Source organism: Electrophorus electricus, chromosome 18 (genome assembly GCF_041902795.1).
Source record: "Electrophorus electricus isolate QZ-2024a chromosome 18, ASM4190279v1, whole genome shotgun sequence".
Taxonomy (NCBI): Eukaryota; Metazoa; Chordata; class Actinopteri; order Gymnotiformes; family Gymnotidae; genus Electrophorus; species Electrophorus electricus.
Genome location: NC_137514.1, coordinates 3,766,425 through 3,791,352, shown reverse-complemented (window position 1 = coordinate 3,791,352; position 24,928 = coordinate 3,766,425). Strand labels below are relative to the sequence as shown.

The following is a 24,928-nucleotide window of genomic DNA, read 5'->3' as shown; positions in this document are numbered from 1 at the left end:
CATCGTAATGAAATCTAAGGGCATTTTCTCAGTTTTTGAATATTTTATTAAAAAGCTGCAAACGAGTAGCTCTGCACACTCCTCTTTCTGTCATACACTAACATCCCTGTTTATGTGTGTAAGTCCATTCAGATTGGTTGGTCAGTCCTGACGTAACATGACGCTGTCAAAATTTAATTTAGTTCTAGAGTGGGAATCTCTGAGAACACGTCCTTTTGGGCGTAACTACATCTGAGTGTTTTACCTGGCACAGTGTATATATGATGTTAAGTATTTGGTTGGTCAGTTCTTAGTGAGGAATCTGGTTGCATCCAGATTGTGAACCTCAGGCACCTGAAGAGAGCGTCTGAGCAGCAGTGAGACACAGAGTCAGTTTGTAGTTAGATAGCATGTGTAATTTATAGACTACCTGTGTTTGACAAGAAGAGCAAGCACAGGGAAAAAAGAGGAAGAACAATAACAAAGGCAAATGTGGTCTTTGGCAAGCAAAGCAGGCATCAAATGAAGAAGTTACATGGTAGCAGAATATGTGGACTTAGGCCAGCATTATTTCTTATACTTGCAAGCATGCATAGAGAGAAAACAGATACATTTTATTCTTAATTTGCTTTATTCTTACTTTTTTATTCTTATTCTTAATATTCTTTTATTCTTTATTCTTTATTTTTATTCTTACTTTGCTTTACATTTTACTCTTACTTTTAGAGAGAAAACAGATACATTTTATTCTTACTTTGCTGGCTTTTACTGTAGCAGAATAACAACAGAGAATAAAAAGGCAAAAAATTCCAGTCAAGGCCAGTTTATCTGGAGAAATTTCCTGGTCTGACCACACCTTTTACATGTGGCAAATATTCATTTCTCCTGGAAGTGATATGCAGATTATTTACAAAAATATGAAATCACCTTTGCCATTGGTTAAATCAGTTACATTTAGCTGACACTTTTATACAAAGTGACTTACAATTATGACTGAGTACAACTTGAGGGTTAAGGAATTTACTCAGGAGCCCCAGCAGTGTCAACCTGGCAGCGGTGGGGCTTAAACCAGCAACCTTCTGTTTACAAATGAAGTACCTGAACCACTGAGCTACCATTGTCCAATCATCCTTTGTTAGTAGTAATAACAAGCCAAGTTAATTAGAAACATGAGGTATTGAGTACACAGCTATCTAACAGGAGCCAGGAGCCAGTCCAAACAGGAGCCAGTCCAAATGCCCGTAGTTTACATCGAACAACTCTGACATCCTCGTGTTGTTAAGTGAAATGACACTGATGGTGTGGTGACAGTGTGACTTTCCCAGGAACAGCAGAATGGGGGATGGAGTTCTAGCAGAAGGGTGATTCCATATGCGGATATGACCCATTTAACAACAGGTACATTGGGGTGTTTTTCCATCTGCTGGACAGGGAGAGGCACGCCACACAGTACTGGTGCTGTGTCACATTTACAGCTATTTCCAGGGACAATGCACACACGATGTTTCCTTTGCACCATAGGAGGCCCTTCAGTCTGAACATCAGCATAATAAGATTCACCATGGATTACCTGCATACAGACATACAACAAAACACACATAGAGACAATAGTACACCATAACTGGGGGCCTCTTTAATCTACTAGCAAATATCAACTGAGGCTGAGCATCAGTTAGTACAGCTGTTTGGATTATCACAATAACAGTAGCGGATTGTGTGTAGTGAGCCTCAACAAATCTCCTAGGAAGCAAACATTCGATTAGCACTTTGCCATCTGGTGAGAATTTCAAGGAGTGCTACTGTACAATCAGAGATAATTGTGTGTAAATTACCAGCTAGCATGGGGCTTGGTTGGCCCTTTACCCACAACATGGGAAATGGTCTTCCCATCAAAACTTTGAAAGGAGACATTTTCATGACTGAGGCCAGTAGAGGATGTGAAACAACCAGTCGATCATAGATATATACGCACAGATATTTGCAGAGCTGCTGAGTGACTCTTGATGTGAATGCTGGGCCCTTATCACTGTTATTAGAAGGCAGTATTCCATACATATGTATTATATCTCTTGCCATAACTCTTACTATTGTTCTCACATTTTCCTTTGCACTCAGGAATACCTCAGGCCATTTAGAAAATTGATCAATCATCCTAAGAGTATTTTTCTGCTGTATCAGCTAGTAAGGCTCTGCTTTGTTGCTTATGGTTGGGGTGTCATATCCTGTTACTTTGATAACTGCTAAATGACTGGGAAGCTTGCAGTCAGGCTGCAATGAGAGTGGAATGTGATATGATCTTTCCCTCTACTGCCCTAAACCAGTTCTGTGGCCAAATCCATCAGAAATCATGGGAGACACCACATGCATGTCGACTGTGTGTGTGTACATAGTGAGGGGCTTATCCTTGAACAGATGAATAACATGCATGAATAAGAGCAAAGCATTGTGTTCCTCCAGTGTCCAAGCTGAATTTAGGAGAGACAGCGTTTGATGCAGCATGAAGGCTGAAGAGCCCTGCAGAGAAGAGTGTTTAACAGTCAAACTACGAGTTCATGTCAAAATGTTTCATAGCCACTACACCTCTGAGCTGTCATGTTGTGTGGCTGCTGTGTTTAACACCTTGGTGATCTGATGACTAGTATTTTCTGAGCAGCAGCAGCAGCAACCACAGAGTGTGAGCACACAGGAAGACAACTGTTTTATTCCTAAATGTAAGTGCAAAAATGGGCTGTGTCTACATGCACAGGGATGCTAGTGAAATCAGAACAAACATCAACCATGATGGTTGGTGTGTGTGTGTGTGTGTGTGTGTGTGTGTGTGTGTGTGTAATTATATTTATTATAGAAGAGACGTCCAGTACAAGCGAGGGATGACAAGATCATTGACCTTTCTAAAATCTTGTGTGAAATGCCACCTCCTCCAATCTGGCTGCAAACTGGATTGATTAGAGTATTATAAGGGGGCACAATCGGTGTCAGAACTCCTCTGACAGCAGAAAGTCCATGATGTTGACACTGTCCTCCTTTTCAGGCAAGAGCAGGTATTGCCTACATGACATGGGGGGTGTAGGTGCAAGCTAGACCCTGTACCCACTTGATCTTGGTATTCAACTCACAGAGAAGGCAGAACTGACTGCAGGTGTAAGTAGAATCACAAATAGAAAGATCATTAACCAGAGAGGTCATTATATCATGACCCATGATTATCATGCTTAATTTAGACATTATGTCACAACCCAGAAGATTAAAATGTAAATTGGAAATGAACACAAATGGATGGTGAAAGCATATTCCACAGTCACTGACACATGTAACACACTGAGGGAAGGTTTTGTGGGCAGGAGATGGGCAGCCCATTAACTCCAACAGAACTAATGGATGCTCCACACAAGACCCTTGTATTTTGTTCTATTGTTGCACGACCTGAGCCAATGGAACCCTGTTTTTTTTTTTGCATGTTTGTGTTTTTTACAAGGGTAAATATGCAAGCCAGACTTTTTATCCATTGCTGGAAATGCTCCTGTTTTTAATGTAACTAGCAGGTCAGAGTGTCTTTCAATAAGCCATCAGCTATATGCTAATAAGTCCATGATAAGGAGATTAGAGTAATTAGTTTTTGTACCTGACTTAGAGGTGTCAGTCTTATAGGTGCTGGTGGTGGGAGGTCTCGAGTCAGGCACACCACTAATCAGGCTTAACGCCCAACAGCTGGGCTAGGTCTATATAAGCCCAGTGAGCCAGTCACTCAGTGCTGGGTCTTTGCCAAAGTTCTGAGCCAAGTGCCTAGCTAGTAACTTTAAGTATTGAGGTCTGTAAGCGCTTCTGTTGTGAGGGTGTTTGTGTTTTTACATGTTCTGTCCCTTCTCCAGTTTTCCTTCTCAAATCTGACTCTCTTCCAAAGCTCCCCTTAGCCATTACAACTCCTTGTTCTCTGGTTTTGTTTAGGAAGTTTTAGTTTGGTTTTCCCCAGGGCATTGGGGCTGCCATCCTTCCCATGGTGTGCTTGGTTCTGCATTTTCCAAAGCTCGGTGTGGTGTTTAGTTTTTTATTCCCTCTAGTCCTCCATTCCTGTGAAGAGCGATATACGCACAGGTTGTTTTATGGCCGGGGCAGTCTAGCAGGAGCTCGTTCACCTCGCAACAAAATGGCTGGGGTTCGACTCCCTGCCTTTTGGTTATTTACTTTTCTTGTTTACCTGTTCCACGAGCTAACTGTTCTGCACACGGGCCCATCATGAGAGTGTGGTTGCTCACCCAGCAGGCCGTTGGCATCATCACCTGAATTCAAGATCACCTTACATTATTTTGTTCTATTTTCATTGTAGTCCAGATTGCTAGAGTGAGAATCCCTGAGTACACGTCTTGAACAAAATATAAACATCATGATGCTTTTGAGGAAACTGCATTCAAGTATTTTAACTAGATTAAAATTAATGGACTAGATAAAAATTGAATGAACAAAAATTATTTAGATTTTTATTTAGATGTATTAATTATTTAGATTGTCAAAATAGGAACAAGGTTATTTTCCAACATTCCAAAAAAAATGAAAGGCTGCAACATTTTTTCCATTAATTATTAATGTAAAACACTGAAAAGCTTTTCTTTTGAAGGAAATAATACTTGTGTACTCTACATGTGATCATGCATCTCTCTTCCCCTCTATATTTCTCACTCTTCTGACTGCATTGGGATACAGCTGCAAGTTTGATTTCTCAGTGATGATTCTCTTAATGTTGTTTCCTTAAGGCCTATAAAAGGAAACACAGGAAAGAATATCAGATCACAAGGACATTTGGAATAACAAAATACACACACACACACACACATCTTCATATTGCTTAACAAACTGAAAGAAAAGCAAAAAAAAACCTGTATATTTTGCCATATCTAAACTTAATAATATATTCCTCTGGATTCTACATAGTCATGGTAATGTAAGAAAGCTGTGTCTCGTAGTATTCATCTAGAATTCAGTAAAAATGACAAGAGCTTTACACATCCCATCTCAAAAAAGATTCTAGAGTGCTATCAAGATTCTATAGTTCAAATGCTAAAGATACAGAACTAAGACTGACACTGTCATTACAAGGCTCTGATTTGTCATGACATGAATTCTATGAACTCTTTAGCAGGGTTAAGACTCCTTATTGACAAATATATCTGGATTTCTGTGATAGCTCACCCCATAATCAGATTCATCTTGCCTCTGAGCTCAAAAATCCCCAAATGTCAGTGTTCATCCAAACAGAAAACAGAGAATAAACATTATTATTCATATAATTGTATTTATGATATTAGTCATATTTTAAAGATTTTCCATATTAATAAAGTGCTTTTGGAAAGGAACAGAAATAAGGTACTATAAAGTTATCGTTTATTCATGTAATTTATATTAACATCTTTCACTTTACCTTCTTAAACTTTTTCTCTTCACAAATAAAACTATTGAGAGAGGAAGTACAATCCCACAGAGGCTGACTCCAACAGTTACAGGCAAAATGTAGAAGTGACCTGCTGAGAGAAACAGACATACACACACTATTGTTCATAAACACAATATAGGGCTTTTGTAATTTGATTAGCAAAGGAATAAGTAAATGAACTGATGAATGAAAAATGAAACATAACTGTCCGTCTGTCTCACCCTTTAAAGTGACATCTATTGAAGCTGATTTCAGCATCCCATGTTCATTCTGAGCTACACGGTAGTACCAGCCGCTGCTATTAGAGCTGATGGTGATGTTGTAAGTCTGTCCAGATCCTACAGGTGAGGTTCCTCCTTCTTTAAACCAGTTATAGTTCTGCACAGGTGGGTTGGCATCACTGCTGCAGGTCAGAGTCACTGAACTGTCCTCCACTATTTCACCAGAGGGACTGATGGACACCAACTACAGGCTACAGACTACAGACTACAGGCATGATCTGCATCAACTAGTGGTGCAAAGACATGTAGGGTTACAGCTGCGTAGTGTTTATATCCAGGTTCATTAATGGACTTGTATCCTCTACTGTTCTAAGAGCTGATTTTGGAGATGTTGTATAGTTGTCCCACCATTACTAATGTCTTCACCTTAAATCAGACAATAACACCATGAGGATAATGCATTTTATAGTAATGAAATGCCTCATGTACTCAAAGTAAATAATATATATATATATATAATTCTAATAAGACTACTACCTCATTGTATTTTTTACATTTTAACTGAGAAATGAGCTGAAATTGGCAATGAAATGAACTTAGCAATAATCAGATAATCATATAATGAAACCAACATTGTAAACTCACCTCTGACTGTGAGAGTTTGAGCAGGAGAGGGGAGATGTTCATATCCTCTTACAGCACACCTATAACTGCCTGCATCCTCACTGCTGACTGGCCGCAGGTGGAGTGGGTTTGTATTGGACGATAAACGACGTCCATTTTTGTACCAGATGAATGTTGGACTGTCAGTCAGACTGCAGGTGGTTGTACACGTCAGAACTGCTGCTTCTCTCTCTATTGCTTCAAGAAGAGTGTTCACAAGGAGCTCTAAGACAATGACAAAATCATCAAACCAAACGAATGGAAGTCCATCACAATTAGACAGCCTTTAAATCATCCAGAAAAACTTCAAGCAATTAAGAAAATAATTCTGCTGTCATGAAACTGTCTTGAATTTGTTAAAAAATAAGAGAGAAACAAATTGCATAGTACAACTAATATATCAGAGTAACCCTTAATCAGTTTAACAACTCTCAATAATCAAGTTAATTAAACTCAAATGCCTTTGCATGAAGTGAGAATGTGCATCATAGTTAAAAATAGGCATTAATGAACTTCAAGACTCAAATTTCTCTGGGTAAAGGACACTATGCCTCATAGTTAGAAAATGGGGAATTAAAGATTTAACCCACCTGTGACACTGATCTTAACAGGATCTCCCAGCCATTTTTGTTTGGCTACATTTGTTATGATTCTGAAGCGATAGTCATGTTCATCATCCTTCGTTACATTAATCAGTTTGAGGGAGAACTTTTGCTGTTTATCTACATAACACTGCACCCCTCCTGAGTCATTAGTTGGTCTGCAATATACAGGCTTGTTCTCATTTGCGTTGAAATCCTCTGTGACCCAAAATTCCTCTTTCACTCCCAGCTCTGCTGGCTTTGTGTAAGTGCCATTGATAAACACTGTGAACCCCTTTAAAGCACATATTTCAGTTTATTTGTACTTCACACTCCATTCTGTTCCATCAACCCCTGAAACATATGATGCATGCAAGAGGTCATTAGAGGAGTCTGGGACCCATAAGAGAATGGGAGTTCTCTTACAGCTTCACTTCTCTTCTCTCTAACTCCAGCAGGTACTGCAGAACTCTGAGCTGATTCTGAGCTAAACCACAAAGTGAGAAGAGCTTGTAGCAGGGTGGTGGAGGAGGTTGGGGAGAAGTGGACACTAGTGACTCTGAACAACTTAACGCTCAGTCACATAATATATGAGGTTGAGTAAAGAGAAAAACAAACAAAAAATATATCTGCACTTTGTAGTTATAGTGGGGTTGTGAATTTTAATCTTACCACAGTGTGCTCTTAATCTAAGACTGCCCTAAACTTGAGAAAAACTGCAAAGCACTCAGCAAGCTCTGTAGCAGTGGTGAGGGGGATGTGGGGGCTTTGGTAACCAATGTAAATTAACTAAATGGGAACACTGTGTCAGAAAATCTTTATATTTTAACTTATTAATCTTTATATAATAAACTTTTGATGAAGATTGCAGTCTTACCCAGAGACATGAACAGAGTGATGAGAGTGAGAGTTAGAAGAGGAGTTCTGAGTGACATCATTAAACAAACCTGCACAGACACACAACAGCACACAACACAGCTGAGTGCATCACATTTCTGCTTCTATTTACACTGTTTCAAATATCAGTCAGACTGATCTGATGACAACTGTATTACTGAGGAAATTTGGCTCTTGTCATCTCATTTCAATTGAGTTTTATTCCTTGAGGGCAATTTAGTCTAGATTGAATCACAAAAGGATTTATAGGAATCCTTGTCCAGACTGTAAATGAAAAAGGTGAAAGCAATTGTGATTAAAAATAAAAACACAAAACCATTCTACCAACTTTAACAAAAGAAAAACAACTTCAACTATTTTAACACCTCATCTCAGAATTACATACAAATGTATTTACACAGTCATAAATCAGATACATATTGTATTAATAATAAGTTTTGTTATGTCCTAATCAGTGTAGAAGACTGAAGTGGCCAAACTGTATGTAGTGAGAGCTTGTTGTTCAGGTCTGTACTAGGAGCTCTATTCTCATATGGTGTCATGCTGGAGAGGAGACCTGCATCAGAAGAGCGGAGTGGGTGGGGCAGTATGAGTTTAGGAGTTCAGCTAGGTAGGGAGGTGCAAGACCATGTAGAGCTCTGGGTGTAAGTGGGTGTCATGATTGACAGCTGTCAATCAATCAAAAACAAGCTATAAATCATTTTGATGGACGGTGTATACAATACCCCCTCCCCCCCACTATGTACTTTCATTGCACCAGAATGATAAATCACTTTATTAGCAAAGTAGGACTGGACACTAGAATGTATCTTGGTCTCAATGAATATTTTCACAACAGAATTAAGTAACAAGACCATGTGTTCTAACCACAAACTACTTTAGCCATCCTATTTGAAAATATTTTTTAAAATGTAAAGAAACAGCAGTCCATCACAGAATCATAGAACAACCATGCACGGTCCCAGATGATGGTAATGCCTGACATTAGAATAACAGAATTGTCAATGGTAATTTTCTACTGGTTCTGCAAATTAGTTGATAATTAGACAATCATTTTCTAGGAAATTAAACCAAAATCTCTATTCTGTTAATCTACATTCTGTTAATCTTTATTGATGTTGCATTAATACTGTTGTGACCTAAAGAAAGAGTCTTACCGTTCTGTGACAAGACTGATCACCAGTGTTCAAATATCAAATGATAAGAACAGAGGCAGCACAAAGCTAAAAAGCTAGATGTGGTTAACACATTTATTTCCTTCCTCTTTTAGGGAGTGCTTGACCTTCCTGGCTAAAGCAGCTTTGTTGCATGCTCATGTGGTTTTTAAACAGGTGTTGAGAAAGAAGGCCATGGCAAACAGGCAGCAAAATATGTTCCAGTGAGTTTTTATTTATAGCTTGTGATAATGCAAAATAAGAAATATGCATATTTGTGAAAAGTGAATTTCAAAAATACTAAATGTAGTCACTTGCTGCCATCCTCCGTCAGCCTTGAGCTGTCATCAAAGTACAAATAAAGCTAAAGACAACCTCAGTCTATGACACTGCACCACCCCAGACCTCCAGAAAGAAGCACTGAGCCAAAGTGAGAATGTGAATAACACTTTAGACAAGCTCAAAGAAATAGCTCGTGTGTGTCACATTATATACAAGCAAAGGACTACATTTTACTTACAAAAAAAACAAAAAACAAAACTTCACTGTTATCCCTACTCTTCAATTCATGGGTCTGTTTTTCAGACCAAATGAGAACAGGATGTAAATGGGCAGCCTGCATTATGAGGGAGATGATAATCAAACATTCTGCTCTAGAGGAATGCATCCTTGCACGCTCTGGTGGGAAAATAATTAATTGCTTAAACTTACTGGCAGAACAGTTTCACTGCTGTTTAAATGTGAGTACTGAGAGTTTAATTGAAATTTCTCATTATGTAACCCCCCGCCCCACCAATTTTCAGAAAATTAGGAGCAATTCAGAATATAAGGATCAATAAGTCATGATCAGTCATGTTAGTTCCACTACTGTAATAAAATCAAATCAAATTACGCAACTGAAGCTTGCTGACACACTATGTTTCAAAATAGTTTTGTGCAGGCTCTCATTACAAGTGTCTCTAACAGTTGGATGGTTCTAATGGATGCATCCCAATTGCATACTTAGAAGCAGTCATTTCTGTGTATGGTTTGTATGGACAATATTGTCCCATAATGCAATGCAAAATGGAAAGGGAGGAGCTATTCAACTGAATCTAGTCACATCATTTGAAAAAAATGGTAGACACTGACAAGTTTAGTAGTGATGGTGGCTGATGAATGTTTAAATGTGACTTAGATTACTTTTACTTTACTAAAATTATGAATATATATAATAAATCAAATTACCTTTACAAACAAAGCAAAGAACTTGATATTGATTGAAAATATATAACTAAATACATGGTTGTTTTTGTAATCCAATTCATAATTGTAGCATCATAGTGGCTATAGTTTTGGCTTTTAAGCACAATTTAATGTGACTGCAAGTGTGTGTGTGTGTGTGTTTGTCTGTTTGTGTGTGTGAATCAGCTGCTTAGGGATGGAACCCACCCTGAATGGTTAACTGAAGGCCAGACACTCCTGATCCTGAAGAGCCCCCAGAAAGGGAACAATTCCATCCAAGTACCGATTGATAACATGCCAATAACATGAGTTACCATCAAGTGACTACTAAGGAGATGCCCTGTCTCTCATGCTGTTCTACATAGGACTCAGCCCCCTTAGCAAAATTATCAACAAGAGCCACATCCTCTACATGGATGATATCAAGCTGTATGCCAGAAGTGAAAGAGACATTGACTCACTAATACATCTCAGGATATACAGCAGCGACATCGGAATGTCATACAGATCTGATAAGTGTGGACGTATGAGTGAGGCCAGTCCTGAGAAGTCAGCTGAATAGGAGGAACAATATCTGAGCTATGAACACCGATGATCTACCAGTCATCAGACACCCCGCTGGCATAATTAGCTGGCCTAATGAGGAGATAAAAGCCACTGACATCAAAACAAGGAAACTCCTCACAATGCACAGAGGGTTTCAGTCCAAATCCATCACTCTGAGATTATACACTAAGGGGAAAGAGGCTGAGGACTAGTGAGTGTCAGAGTCACTATCCAAGATGAAACAATCAAGATCCAGTACACCAGGATGTTGGCCCCAAGTGAAGAAGTGCTTAGTGAGTACCTCAGACAGCAAAGAAAAACCACGTATGTAAGTAATGTAGTGCAAGAAATAACAAGGACAACAAAATGTTAACAACTTTCAGATTTATGTTCTATAAAGTCTTCGAACTGCCAAACCAGTTTTTGTCCAGCAGATGGCGAAATAAACCTGTGCTTATAAACCCCCTAAGGGTGATTGTGTGTGGGTGTGTGTGTGTCTATGTATGGGTGGGTTGATGGGTGTGGGTGTGGTTTTTATGATGTGTGGAGAGTTTGAAAACTGATAAGATGCTTCTCATCACATCTCATCATGTCTCATCATGTCTCACAATGGCTCTGCTTTCACACATTTCAGTCAGGAGCTGTAGCAGGTCTGCAGGAGGCTGTCAGAGCTCTGGGGACAAAGTTGTCAAATAAATATTATAGACAATGATGAAGATTATTCATCTTGGTATCTGTCTCTTTCTCTCAGGTAAGTTGTTCCTCCCCTTCAGAAGCTTACAGTGTTTGAAGCAAAGCAGTGACAAACACATTTAAGTGTATTCATAAGTGGGCTCAAGGTAATAGGAGGTCGTCGACTCAGATAAGCCATCCAATGGGAGATACAGCCTGATGGATGAAGGGACAGACTTCACTGTGACTATCACTCGACTGGAGAGGGCAGACTCTGGTAAATACTGGTGTGGGGTGGACATAATTTTTGTTAATACACAATGATGTCATCCTTAAAGTTTTAGATGGTAAGCTTTTAACATTATAGAGATCATTTAGTTTATAAAGATGAAACTACCCTTTTAACAATGGCTGATGATACAAACCCTGATAAATAATTACAGAAGTGTCTTTTCATACTTCTCCTCTCTCTCTCTCTCTCTCTCTCTCTCTCTAGGACAGCACCACAAACCTTTGCTACTTCAACCTCTCAGTCTCCTTCTCCAACCACAATCAGTTTTGTGAGAAACATTTCAATATCTGTCACCACCAATGCTACAGGTACACACACACAAACATACACATGCTGTATTCTGTAAATAACCATTCAACTAGTAAATTTCTCTGGACTGACGTTTCATCTCTTAGTTTCTGTTCACATTAGTATATCAGGTATGTGATGACCAAAACTCTGGTAAGAATGTTCTACTATTTTATTTTCCCAGTTTAAGAACATTCAGAACCCCAGAACTCATATGCACAACCTCCCACACATGCACTTACAAACAGACACATAATGTAATGTAAAACAACAGGCCTCAGATGTGGTTTTTGTCACCATGGTTACAGAGTAAAAACAAAACAAAACAAACAAACAAAAAAAACATGTAGAATATGTCAGTCATTCTTTCAACTGCCTCAGAGGACAACCTGCTATGGTTTTGTTCAGGAAGCTGTGTGAAGAAAGAGGTAGCAGGCCAGTGTATTGTGTGCATTGAGGTTGCACTGCAAGACTCATTAACACATTCAGTTTCATTCTGTTGTGGAACAGAAAAAAAAACACTGAAAACAGTGACTAAGGAAAAAAAGTAAAAGAAGACATGTGTTTCTTTTGACAGTTTGGCAGCTTCATCTCACTGTCTCACTGTGTGTTGTTGATGACGTCTGTGGTTTGGATGCTTATGTTTTTGTCCTTACATTACAAGGGAAAGACTGTCAGTAAAATCACACACATTTGCTTGGACATCTAGGCTGCAGGCACATTTTTATAGATTTCTTATACCCTAAGTCTGTATGATCTTAATGACACATTCATTTATTACATTTTATTATGTAATGTGGTCTTCACATTTCTATACTTCATGTGTTTGTGTGAGCATTACTCTCTAGCCTTGACCCAAGAGACACAGTTTAGCTCTTCAGTTTGGTAATCCTGAGGTAACTTTCTTACACCCCATGTGTGGTCTAGACCTGTGTACTGTAAAGCTGATTTTAGACAATATATTTTGTTAAATTCACTGTATAAAATCAAAAAAATGAATGAAAACAGAATATCTGAATCTTTTTCATTGGCCTGTTTTCTTTTATCCAATATGTACCCACCCCCTTTTAGAGCCTTTGGTGATGTCTTGGTGTCATCCAGGAAGAAGACAGGTGAGTGATGAGGGGATTAACAGATTCATGTCATAAAAAATATCATGATATATGAAGAATGTTATTATGTCTTCATTTAGTTTAGAAATAATTGGCTTTGAGAAATACTGATCCCCAAATGAAGTTTCTAACCCTAGTGTTTTAAAAAGTTCTCGGTTATCAGTCCACAGTTTGTTTGACTATAAGGGGGATCAATTTGGAAACCAGAACTCAGTGAGCCAGAATCAGACTCCAGAAGCTGACACTGAGCTAGATGATGAGAACATTCATACTGGTACCACAGGCTATAAGAAACAACTCTACAACTTCAGTCAACAGTGAACATATGAGAGTGGCAAGACAATGACACCCAAATCGAAGTTCAGTATAATCCCAGGTCATAAGCCTAAAAAAACTTACATAGACATACATGCACAAAAAAAAAAGAAAACAGATTACTTTCATAAAAGGTCAGGGCATCTTACATTTATTCATGCAAATCTAAAAATCTTCAAATAACCATGTTTAATTACATCAGTATGAGGTAAGGAAATACATTTTAAAATTTCTACAACCGAAACAGCAATATGGCAAATCCTCAAAATGAGATATTTGTGTTATTAAAATTAGATATTTGTGTTATTTCAAAGTCCTGACTGAAAAATGTGGAATTTTACATTTTGACCCAGATCCAGGCAATAAAATATGGTTGTCATACCTTCAGCCATTTCACCCAACAATCTCTCTCTCTCTCTCTCTCACACACACACACAGGCACACAGACACATACATACGTTTCCTGTAGACATACGTTTCCTGTAGACTTTATTACTATGGCGATGGTCTTTGTATTGTTTTCTCAGTGTCTGCAAGAAGAATGAGAGTACAAATGAAAGTGTGCTGCAGCAGAATTTGAACACACATACAAACCACATACTGATGCATACATAAACACATACAAATCATACAATGATGCATACATAGACACACATACAAACATGGACACGCATACACACACTGGCAGTCATGCATTTAAATAGATCAATAATCCTCCTCACTAATACACTACATTCTAGCACATTTTTTCCTAAGTAACTTCATACTAATATAGCAACTGCCAGTCATTCTGTTTGTCAGTTCTAATGGTATAACTATATAGTTATAGTTATGGTTTATAAACATATAGTTATAATAATGGAGAAACTAATGGATTCTTACTCATGTGTACCGTCACTGCCAGTGATTGTACCTGTCATGCATAATTTATCAGCCACCATCTAACTCGTCTCTTAACAGCTCATGACTCATCACAGGACGGCTGCAGCACTGGGTATGGCCACTGGGGGGAGCCTATTCTGAACACATCGGGATGCTCATATGGTAGTGGCTTGATCATATGCAAATATTCTATATTGTCCTGTATGAATGTGACCAGTGTGTAAGTATATATAGATATGTATATGTGTATGAATGTGTGCATGTATGTCCAGTGACGGTTGTTGCTCTGTCTTGGTCTTAACCTACCCTACATAACGTGCAGTCGCACAGGTGGCTGCAGATTCTGATGAGAATATGCTGTGTGCACATTGGCTGCTGCTTCTCATCTGTTTGCGAGTCATTGCAAAAGCTGATATCTGTCTGTAAAGTATCCTTGAGTTGGAGATAGGTGCTAGGTAAATAATAATAATAATAATAATAATAATAAAAAATTAACAGCATCATTAGCATATTTGACTTATCTGTTCATTACCTTTTATTATGACAGACACAGTAGATTAATTCTCAGCTCCATGAGGATTCTGAGCTACACACTAGTAGAATCCATTCTGTAGAACTTTGTAATTCTGTCCAGATCCTACAGATAAAGTTCCTCCTTCTATAAACCAGGTGTGTAGTTCTGCACAGGTGGGTTGGCATCACTGCTGCAGGTCAGAGTCACTGAACTGTCCTCCACTATTTCATCAGTTACTTACACAAAACATTTAGTGTTACTGAATGAGACCCATGTCTATGGTCATTACTGGATTGGCATGTGTATTCTCCACTGTCTTCAGTATAATACAGTCTGGCATAGCCAGTGACTCCTAGGAATAGGCTAGGTGACAACCAAGAATATGTTGGTGACTACTGGAAAGACAGTTGACGGCACGGAAAGATGGCACACGGGACAAGAAGGGTTAGCAACCCAGCCTGTATCTTTAGTGAGAAAGGACCCCACCAAGTTACGGAAAGCCCTGAAGAGAGATACCCCCAGGAGATCCTGAGATTGGGGGGGGAATGAGATCTCTAATCAAACTGATAAATGGTTAACAACTCATGCAAACGGACTGGCCACGAGTGTAACATGCATTTGCGGAAAGCTGTGCAAGAACCAACATGGCCTCAGAATTCATCAGGCCAGAATGAAATGTTTGGTGCAGGAGACCAAGGTGCAACGCACAAGTCCTGAACCTGGTGAGACACAGGAAGAGCCCGGCCAGGAGTCACCCCACAGAGCCAAGTCCCTCCATGCTCCTGTGTCTCCTATTCCAAGCAGAGTAGTTCCACAGCAGCGGATAAAGTGGCCCCCAGCCAGTAACCAGAGTGTGTGGCTGCAGTTTAACAAGGACGTGTCCAACATCATTCAAGCTATGGCCAAAGGAGATGCAGACAGTCGACTTCAAATAATGACTACCATACAACAAGCCCACCACCTATAGCATGAATCGCAGGGCCAGAAAACTACATCAACTGTGCCAGGAGCTTCGAACCCTCAAGAAACAGTACAAGAAATCTAATAAGAAGAAGCAGGCATTAGAAGAACTGCAAAATTTTCTGAGGAAGAAACTGATGACCATATGCAGAGCAGACTGGTATAGGAGGTGGGGAAGAGAGAGAGCCAGGAAGCAAGCCACTTTCATTGCCAATCCCTTTGAGAAGGTAAAAAATCTGCTTGGAGGCAAACACAGTGGCTACCTAGAGTATTCAAGAGAGGAAGTAAATTGTTTCCTCCTGAGCACCCTGAGAGATCTGTTGAGGGAGCCAGAGCTTGAGCCCAACAAAGCTCTCATCAGCCCTGCCCCCCAACAACAGAGTTCGAACTGAGGGAGCCGATCCTGAAGGAGGTGGAGGAAGTGATTAAGAGAGGTCACTCAGCATCCACTCCAGGCCCCAGCAGTGTACCCTACCTGGTCTATAAGTGTTGTCCTGAACTTCTCCGGCACTTATGGAGGATCTTGAAGATGATATGGCGAAGGGGGAGAGTCACTGACCAGTGGAGGTGTGCTGAGAGTTGGATCCCAAAAGAGGAGAACTCGAGAAACATCAACCCGTTTCATTCAATTTCATTATTTAGTGTGGAAGGGACTGCGTTTTTTAGTCTCACGAAGACTGACCAAGTTTCTCCTCAAGAACAACTTTATTGATACCTCAGTACACAAAGGTGGGATTCCTGGATGTTTGGAGCACACAGGGGTAGTTACACAGCTCATCAGAGAGGCTCAAGAGAGCAAAGGTGGCCTAGTTGTGTTGTGGTTGGACCTGACCAATGTTTATGGGTCCACACCACAAGCTGGTTGAGCTAGCACTTCACCGCCACCATGTTCCCAGTAAGATCAAGGATCTGATCCGAGATTACTACAATAATTTCAGGATGTGGGTCACTTCTGGGTCAGTAACATCAGACTGGCATCGTATTGGGAAAGGAATAATAATCTCTTTGCCCTTGCCATGAACATAAACTTTAGGTATAGTCCTGAAGGTAATTTGATTTAGCTTTTAATAAATAAATGACTTGCATCTGACCGTGAGAGTTTGAGCAGGAGAGGGGAGATGTTCATATCCTGTTACAGCAAACCTATAACTGCCTGCATCCAAACCTATAACTGCCTGCATCCTCACTGCTGACTGGCTGCAGGTGGAGTGGGTTTGTACTGGAGGATAAAGGATGTCCATTTTTGTACCAGATGAATGTTGGACTGTCAGACTGCAGGTGGTTGTACATATCAGAACAGTGGTGTGTCCCTCTATTACTGCTTGAGAGGTGTCTTCATGGAGGTCCAAGTCAAAGAGATCATCAGATGTGTCAAAGCAGAGAAAACACCAGCAGTTCAGCTCTAGACCAGGACAGGAGCTGAAAAACCCTGATGTTGCAGTGGAATAAAACCTCTGATGGAGCTACATGAATATGTCACTATAAATCACTATGATACCATGAAGATTAAAGTGACATGATAGCTTGTGTTGTTAGCAGGATAATGTGGTGATTAAATGTACCTGTAAATTTCAGCTGTATTCCAGGAATACCCACCCATTTCTCTGTGCGTGTTTGGATTCTGTAGCAGTAATGGTGTTCATCCTCCTTCAACACATTAGTCAATCAGAGGGAGAAGTGTTACTAGACCCTTCCTGAATACTCAGGAAGATCAAGCAGAGAAACTGGTTCCACATACTTAACTGGGTCTATATACCAAAAGGCTTCTGTCACTGTAAGATGGTCTGGGTGTGTATAAGAGCCATTCTTAAACACAGTGGACCCTTTTAAAGCACATATTGTCTCTTTGCTGTATTTCATAGTCCATTTGTTTCCAGAAGCCCCTGTAAAATATGATCCCTATAAGAGATCACAGGTTAACGTAACTTACTAACTTACTTCTTCTCTGTCCTTGCAGCCCTCTACTCCTAAAAGAACACTGACCTAAATGTGAGAAAAACCACGAACCACAAAGCACTCAGTGAGCACTGCAGTGGTGGAGAGGGGCATGTGGGGGGATTTGGCAACCAATGGAAATGGACTTCATTGAATGTGAACAATGCATTCAGTTATGAAAAGATGATGCATTAATGTAATTATGTTGAGGCATCATTGAGCAGTTTCTTTTTAAAAGGTGTGATTGGGTCCAGACTTACCGAGAGTGATGAACAGAGTGATGAGAGTAAGAGTTAGAGGAGGAGTTCTGTGTGACATCATTAAAAAACCCTGCGCAGACACACAATAGCACACAACACAGCTGAGTTCACCACATTTCTGCTTCTGTTTAACTGACTGGTGAACATTGTTTTATATTTTAGTAACAATAATCTTGTCAGTCATGGATACAAAAATAGTATTTCATTTACCTGTTATCACATGTTTTAGCTCGGTGTAATTTTATTTTAGTTGTAGAGAAATATTTTTTAAACAATGTTACAAATGTTTTTCAGACATGCATGTACAAATACTAAATGAAAAAGATGCAGGTGTAAGGCCCGATTGTAAAAAAAATATATACATCATTTTTAAAAGTGATTCTTTAACATTTATAAAAACTTATAAATAGCTTTGATGACATTTATTTGATATATATATCTAAATAAAATGATCAATATATTGGGTTGTATTACCATTTACTGTAAGTGTTATGCGCGAGTTCCATCTGTGTCATGTGTGTTTAATGTTAATAAACATCCGGCCCTGCGCCCTGTGGCACTCGGGCCAGCTACATTACAGCATGTGTATGTATGCCACGCAGAGGAGGTTTTTTGGATTGTACTGTACATGGACATCACTGGACCAAATTCTTATTTTTGTCCTTATTTTTTACTTCTCTAGTAACACGTTTATCAGCTTTGGATGTTTCTACAGTTCATGTATGAACTGTCTACAAGATTCCAAGAGCAAGCCTGTCACGTAATGAATAAACCGGCAATATTACTGCAAAACTGAGTTGAGTCTGACTCGCGTCTCCTCCACATGCGTCACAGGCTTCTCGCTACCAATTCCAAAACTTCCCGCTAATCGGGGTTGGAGTGTAACTTAAATAGGACTAACTCCAAAGCTTTACACCACACACACACATCAGATCATGCTTCAAAGCCTGTAAAAGCATCAAAACATGCTTAAAGGATTGTAGCCATTATGATGTTACAATTATGAACTGGATTACAAAAACAACTTTGAGGTATATTGAATGTATATTTTCAGTAAAGATCAAGTTATTTCCTTTGTCTGTAAAGGTAATTTGATTTATTGTGTGTACCTCACTGGTAGCGTGTTGTACTCAGGAGAGCTGGAATAAGAATCCAAGGCTGTGTACATGTCATCAGGAAGACACAATTTTGAGGCAAGACAGACCATGTTAGTATCAGTACCTTGGACAGCAGCCTCACTCCTGCGCTAAGCTTTTCTGCATCACACATACCATTTAATACACTGCCATCTAGAGGAAGAGATTTGTAATTACAGGCACATGATCAGGATCAACAGACTCTTTCCTGATTTGTAAGATTCACATGGTTCATCTAAAAGAAACATATACAAATTATACAGCAAATTACAAAGTATTCTGGAAATTGGTAACAATGCAGGAATAGTGTCTTTCACGTAAATTATAATTAATGTAGCTTCTTCACTGATATATTAGATTGAAGACAAGGTAGAAGTACATCAGTTATAAACGAAAGCAAACAATCAGCACTTACACAGGTAAAATTTTAAAGCAACATAAGGCATCTCTTAATTTTAATTAAGACAAATGGTATAAATGATATGTGCATGTGCAACAAGTACTGGGAAAAAAAATGTTTAAGAATGCCAGAATTCCCGCTGGGGTCACGATCTCCCTGCTTACCGATCTCATGTCTTTGTTTTTGTAGCTTCAGAGATGCTTCGAGTTTTATACAGACTGTGTTACTGACGATTCATGTTCAGTAATGTCCCTGTGGGGTGGAGAAGCGCTGTAAAAAGATTTGGAGAAGTAAAAGCTGAGTTCGTTGTATTCACTTCTTTCTACTGTGTCCATTTCTTTTTTCATTAAATATCAAGTTTATTAGGCGAACCCTGGTGAAGCTCAGTTGGTGACAGCGGTGTTTATTCACTTTCTTTGGGACAAATGAACGAAAGTGTGCGGGTTGAGAGTAGTTTAGCTTACTCGGTATAGTTAACTTGGCTCCAATGGGAAAGGAAACCAATGCGCCATCACATGTGGAAAAGAAGAGATCAGATTGTTCTCTGTAGTCCAACTTTAGTGGCAGGTACAGCGAGTGCGACCTCATGGACTCTGCTTTATATTTCTGGAAGGCGATAAAAACGCAGTATTTTATTATTCACCAAGTTTCATTATAGTAAAAACGTAATTCAGTGTGAGCGTGGTGATTAATAAATTTATGAACAAGATCAATGTGATTGTCACGGTTGGCCGGTCATACGCCAGAGAGAACTCACCTATTTTAGATAGGGGCCGTCCTACACCCCTACCTCGTTCTCATCAATTACACATAGTGTCTTCGCTATTAAACCTACAGCTCTACGGCTACCTGCTGACGTTGGGTACTGCAAGTAAAATACGGTTTGGCGGCCCTCTGCTCCGCTCTCGACTGCAGCCGACTACTCTGGTTGGCCACCAAGTCGAGACGCATGTTACCTCTAACAAAAATGTTGAATTGCGTGGAGTCCCAAGGAGGTTCGGACCGGCTCCAATAACTGAACTCATGTTACGCTCCCAACAGGAACAAGGCAAAAGGTAGAATGCAAAATGCAGGAGGCTGTTTATTTCATGAGGAAACACGAAAGGTAAAACAAACAGAGAATAAGGGGTGCTAAGGGTAATCTAACACAGCTGAAGTACACAAAAAAAAGAAGGGAAAAAAAAAGCAATGACGACGACAGTAAAACAAGAATAAGGCAAACCTGACAGAAAGACGTCCCTTACCACAATTACCAACACGTAGAAGGCAAACCTAACAGAAAGACGTCCCTTACCACAATTACCAACACGTAGAAGGCAAACCTAACAGAAAGACGTCCCTTACCACAATTACCAACACGTAGAAGGCAAACCTAACAGAAAGACGTCCCTTACCACAATTACCAACACGTAGAAGGCAAACCTAACAGAAAGACGTCCCTTACCACAATTACCAACACGTAGAAGGCAAACCTAACAGAAAGACGTCCCTTACCACAATTACCAACGCGTAGAAGACAAACCCACAGGGCTTAAATAACCAAGACAATCAGACACTAAACATACAGGTGAACATGGGAACAGCGGAAAGTAAAACAAGGAGTGGAATAGGGGAACAGACGGGGGCGGAGAAAACGAAACTAAGGCATGGAACCAGGCAGCGCAGGAAGACCGGGAAACGGTGACATCAGGGACGTGAGGAGGGTGGCCATTCGTGACAAACAAACGCTGCATAACCGCTGATGTATATTGTCACAGGACGTTTGAATCGTGATTATGATTTGTTCTTCCAAGCTCCCGAAAAACTGGATATTTGGATATAGTTCTTCATCTATACTTTCATGCTATACTTTCTCATCAGAAAACGTTTCAGTTTTATTTTATTTAAAAGCTTATTTCTGTGAGGGTAGCGACGTCACAGAGGAAGCGGGAGGCAAGGTCGAGCTAAAGAGCTCTTTATTCTCCATGGTCACATGAAAACACTCACAAAATGGACAAAAACAAGTATACTTAATATAAGGACCTTGGAGAAGCGATGCACGGGATGAGTCTCCCGTCTAGTGCAGCGCCTTCTCCAAGAAAAATATGAAATGCGAATTAAAATCTCCAAGTGGTCCATTGTCGTCTCTGCTGTTGTATTATGGATATTGTATTGTGTAACATTTAATTTTGCTTTTAGTGTTAATTCCGTCAAATATATTATACAAACCCATCTAAGTGTTATTGTTTTCCTCAGTGTTCAGAAATTGTGCAAGGCGAATCCAAATCGTCAAAAGTGCTCTCATAGCACGTCTAGCCGACGTCGGCACGATGTGTACGGTTTGCTTCTGGGAAACGTAATACAGAGTTCGTTTGCTAATTGGGAAGACCTCTTATCAACGTCGTTTTTTGGATCAAGTGACATGTCCAGCCAACCTTATACCAATACTCTTCCCACACTCTGAGCACTGATACGGCTTCTCTCTGTACGAATGCGATGGTGTCGCTGGAGATCATCCCGTCTACTAAAACTCTTTCCACACTCTTCTTTTCCGAGACTTTCTGCGATTGTCTGTGAGGTGTGTTGGTGTGGACAGTAACAGCAAACGTTTGTGGCGTATTGAAGATTTTTTTAGGAGCCAAATTCTCATGTTTAATTTCTCCTGATTTCAGCAATCTGACATAATCCTCATGATGGCACGCACACACACACACACACACACACACACACACACACACACACACACAGACAGTGCAGTGATCAATAAACAGAAAGGTTTTCTCCATGAATGTGCAGCCATGGCACTTGCTGCATGTGAAGATTGAGGCTCTCAGTGGCCTGAACTACAGGAATAACACTGTACTGTTTCATGACATGTCATGTGTGTGTGTGTGCGCGCATTTGTGGAAAAAGGAGAGAACAGTGCAGTAAAACAGAATGCACTAAAATTAATACACAACAGACAGTTCCCAAGTTTAAAACCTCAAAGCTGTTTCTTCTGAGTTTATTTTTCTCTGTTAGATAAAGATAAAGAAACCAGGAACAAGAAAATAATGTGATGACAAAGAAAGACTTACAAAGGCCTAACAAGAAATTGGTGTGGAACATCACTGCTCCCTCTGTACAGAATACTCAACCAATGATGAACACCCTGTGTTAGCCAGACTATGCTTTGAAACACCAGCCACTCTTAGTCCAGCTACTATATATTTACACACACACACACACACACACACACACACAGACATTATATATTATATATATATATATATATATATATATATATATATATATATAGATAGATAGATAGATAGATAGATAGATAGATAGATAGATAGATAGATAGATAGATAGATAGATAGATAGATAGAGCGAGAGAGAGAGAGAGAGAGAGAGAGAGAGAGAGAGAGAGAGCGGCCTCTGATAGAATATTTTCACTGATTCTAGCCTTGAGCGCTTCTGAAATGAGATTGATGGTTTTATTCCAGTTGGAGCCACACCTCCCAGCATTTGTGTCTCTGCCACAAGTGCCCCAGTCACCACTGGGACAACCTTTTTGATAACACACACAGATTTGAAGTTGTTCAGATTATATTTCTTGCATATGTTTCTATACATGGTCTCTGCCACTTGGTCAGGTCTCTTAATATTTGCTTTCCCTGCAGGCATCTTGTGTTAGTGTTACTCTCAGAGACTCCTTTGTACAGTCTGCATCTTGTGTGGTGTAAGGCACCCCTGTTACAATTAACATAATGCTTAGTCTTTCAGTCTTTCAGTCCTACCTTTTCCAGACATTGGTCAGATTGTCTTGTCAGCCACTTCTGCTACCTGTCAGTGTTGAATTCCATGTAGGTAATCCTGCCATGACACCTCCACTATTTTCACGGTAACTATGTCCCCCTTCTGACTGGGACATGCCCTCATCAGCCCATCCTTGGGGTCCTGTGTTTGGATGTAGTCTTGGATATTTCGTGTCACATTCTGAACAGTGGTGTTGAGCCTTCTGTCTGGTGTACAGTCTTTGGTTGTTAGCTCTTGGGTGATGATGAAGAAGATTTTGGTGAGTGGTTTGGTAGACTATAGAGTCTACTCCCCCTTCACTTTCAAGTTCCTTGTCTAGTTAGATTGCTCTACAGTGATATGACCACTGGTGCTAAGAGGCCTGGGTCAAGTCAACTATTCCATTACAGTGCTATAACATTTCATGGAAAATAATCTGTAATAATTATATTACACTGAGTGTGGTTTGCCATTTACTATCAATGTGTTTCATCACCTTTAAGTTTTGAGATTTAGAATTTATATTAGAAATGAAGAGTTCTACTAGAATTCAACACATAGTGCTTGTATGATCCAACATTATTTTCCAAACCCTTTGTGAACTTTTGAGCAAAATAGTGAGGCATGAGTGAAAGGTAACTAATAGACAAAACAGGAGTTAACTGAGGGGAACATGTTACATAAAGCAAAAAGATTTCAAAAGGGAAAAAGGATTAAGTAGTCCTTGTGGCTTGCTAGATTTTTTATTAGAATAGAGAATAGCCTGTGGGCACACGCATTTTAAAGCTCATTTTTGAATGATTTGTACTTGTTCATTTTAACACTATGCATCTTAAATTGTACACATAGCACAATGATCATTCAGGATTCAAAGTAAAGTAGACAATTGGGAAAAGACATCCATTCACATCTAAGCTTATTTGTCCATCATTTAGTTACATTTGAGCTCATCTAATACTGAAGAACATGTTAAAAAAACATAAAACGCCATTGATTTTTTTGGGTGTATAATGTGTCTATTGATGCTGGAGATCCAGTTTCACTCAAACTCTACATTTCCTGATTCACCAGGGTCTTGCGTAATAAACTGAAGTTTTGAGCACATACATGAAATGACTAAATGGCTACATAATGTTTTACAGTAGGTGTCCTAGACTTCTCCTTAGTGTCCCAAAACCTCTCTAAATGCACTCAACGTCATCAATCACTATACATCAAGTCTGCATGTTTCTTTTTTGCTAAAACATCACAGTAAGTTACTTTAGTAAGTTCCACAACAATATGAGCTACATAGCATCATTGTTGGCATCATTGCTAATACTGTAAATGCTGTAATACTGTAAAGCAATAGTATACTTTCTCATTTATACTTACAATTTGTAGCAGGATTACGATTTTTTCAAGCAGTGAATGGTAACATCCAGTGATTTGCTATGAAAACATCGAAGCTACTTCATGCTAGCAGCACGCAAGCAACTCCACATAAACTTCAGCTAAAATAAGCATCTTCGTTTCCATGATGTCCAAAACTATTGGCGATCAAATCATTCTTACGGTTGTACGAGTTTCGCCAAACAGCCTCAAACCCATGCGCTATGCTATCTGCTAACAACACTGAAGCACTGACAGTACACAGTGCGCAGACCTTTAAACATTAAACGGATGACTAAATAAGGCAAGCGAGGGGTCTACGTTTTCGTCTAAGCGTCCTCT

At 39.6% G+C, this 24,928-nt stretch overlaps 2 long non-coding RNA genes across 6 annotated transcripts; both read right to left on the bottom strand.

Moving 5' to 3' along the window:
* Nucleotides 1-7,146: 7,146 nt before the first annotated feature.
* Nucleotides 7,147-8,951, bottom strand: LOC145651948 (uncharacterized). The gene is made up of 3 exons (XR_014118125.1): nt 8,924-8,951; nt 7,747-7,816; nt 7,147-7,223 (listed from the first exon to the last, which is right to left on the bottom strand). It is a non-coding gene; the product is annotated as an uncharacterized LOC145651948 (long non-coding RNA).
* Nucleotides 8,952-12,096: 3,145 nt separating this feature from the next.
* Nucleotides 12,097-24,861, bottom strand: LOC145651946 (uncharacterized). Of its 5 annotated transcripts, none has more exons than XR_014118114.1 (8): nt 24,590-24,861; nt 19,921-20,062; nt 19,621-19,726; nt 19,030-19,078; nt 17,921-17,990; nt 17,464-17,608; nt 17,288-17,372; nt 12,097-13,899 (listed from the first exon to the last, which is right to left on the bottom strand). It is a non-coding gene; the product is annotated as an uncharacterized LOC145651946 (long non-coding RNA). The 5 variants fall into 5 exon arrangements; XR_014118115.1 differs by having other exon boundaries at nt 17,469-17,608; XR_014118116.1 differs by lacking the exon at nt 12,097-13,899 and having other exon boundaries at nt 17,129-17,372; nt 19,030-19,209.
* Nucleotides 24,862-24,928: the final 67 nt, after the last annotated feature.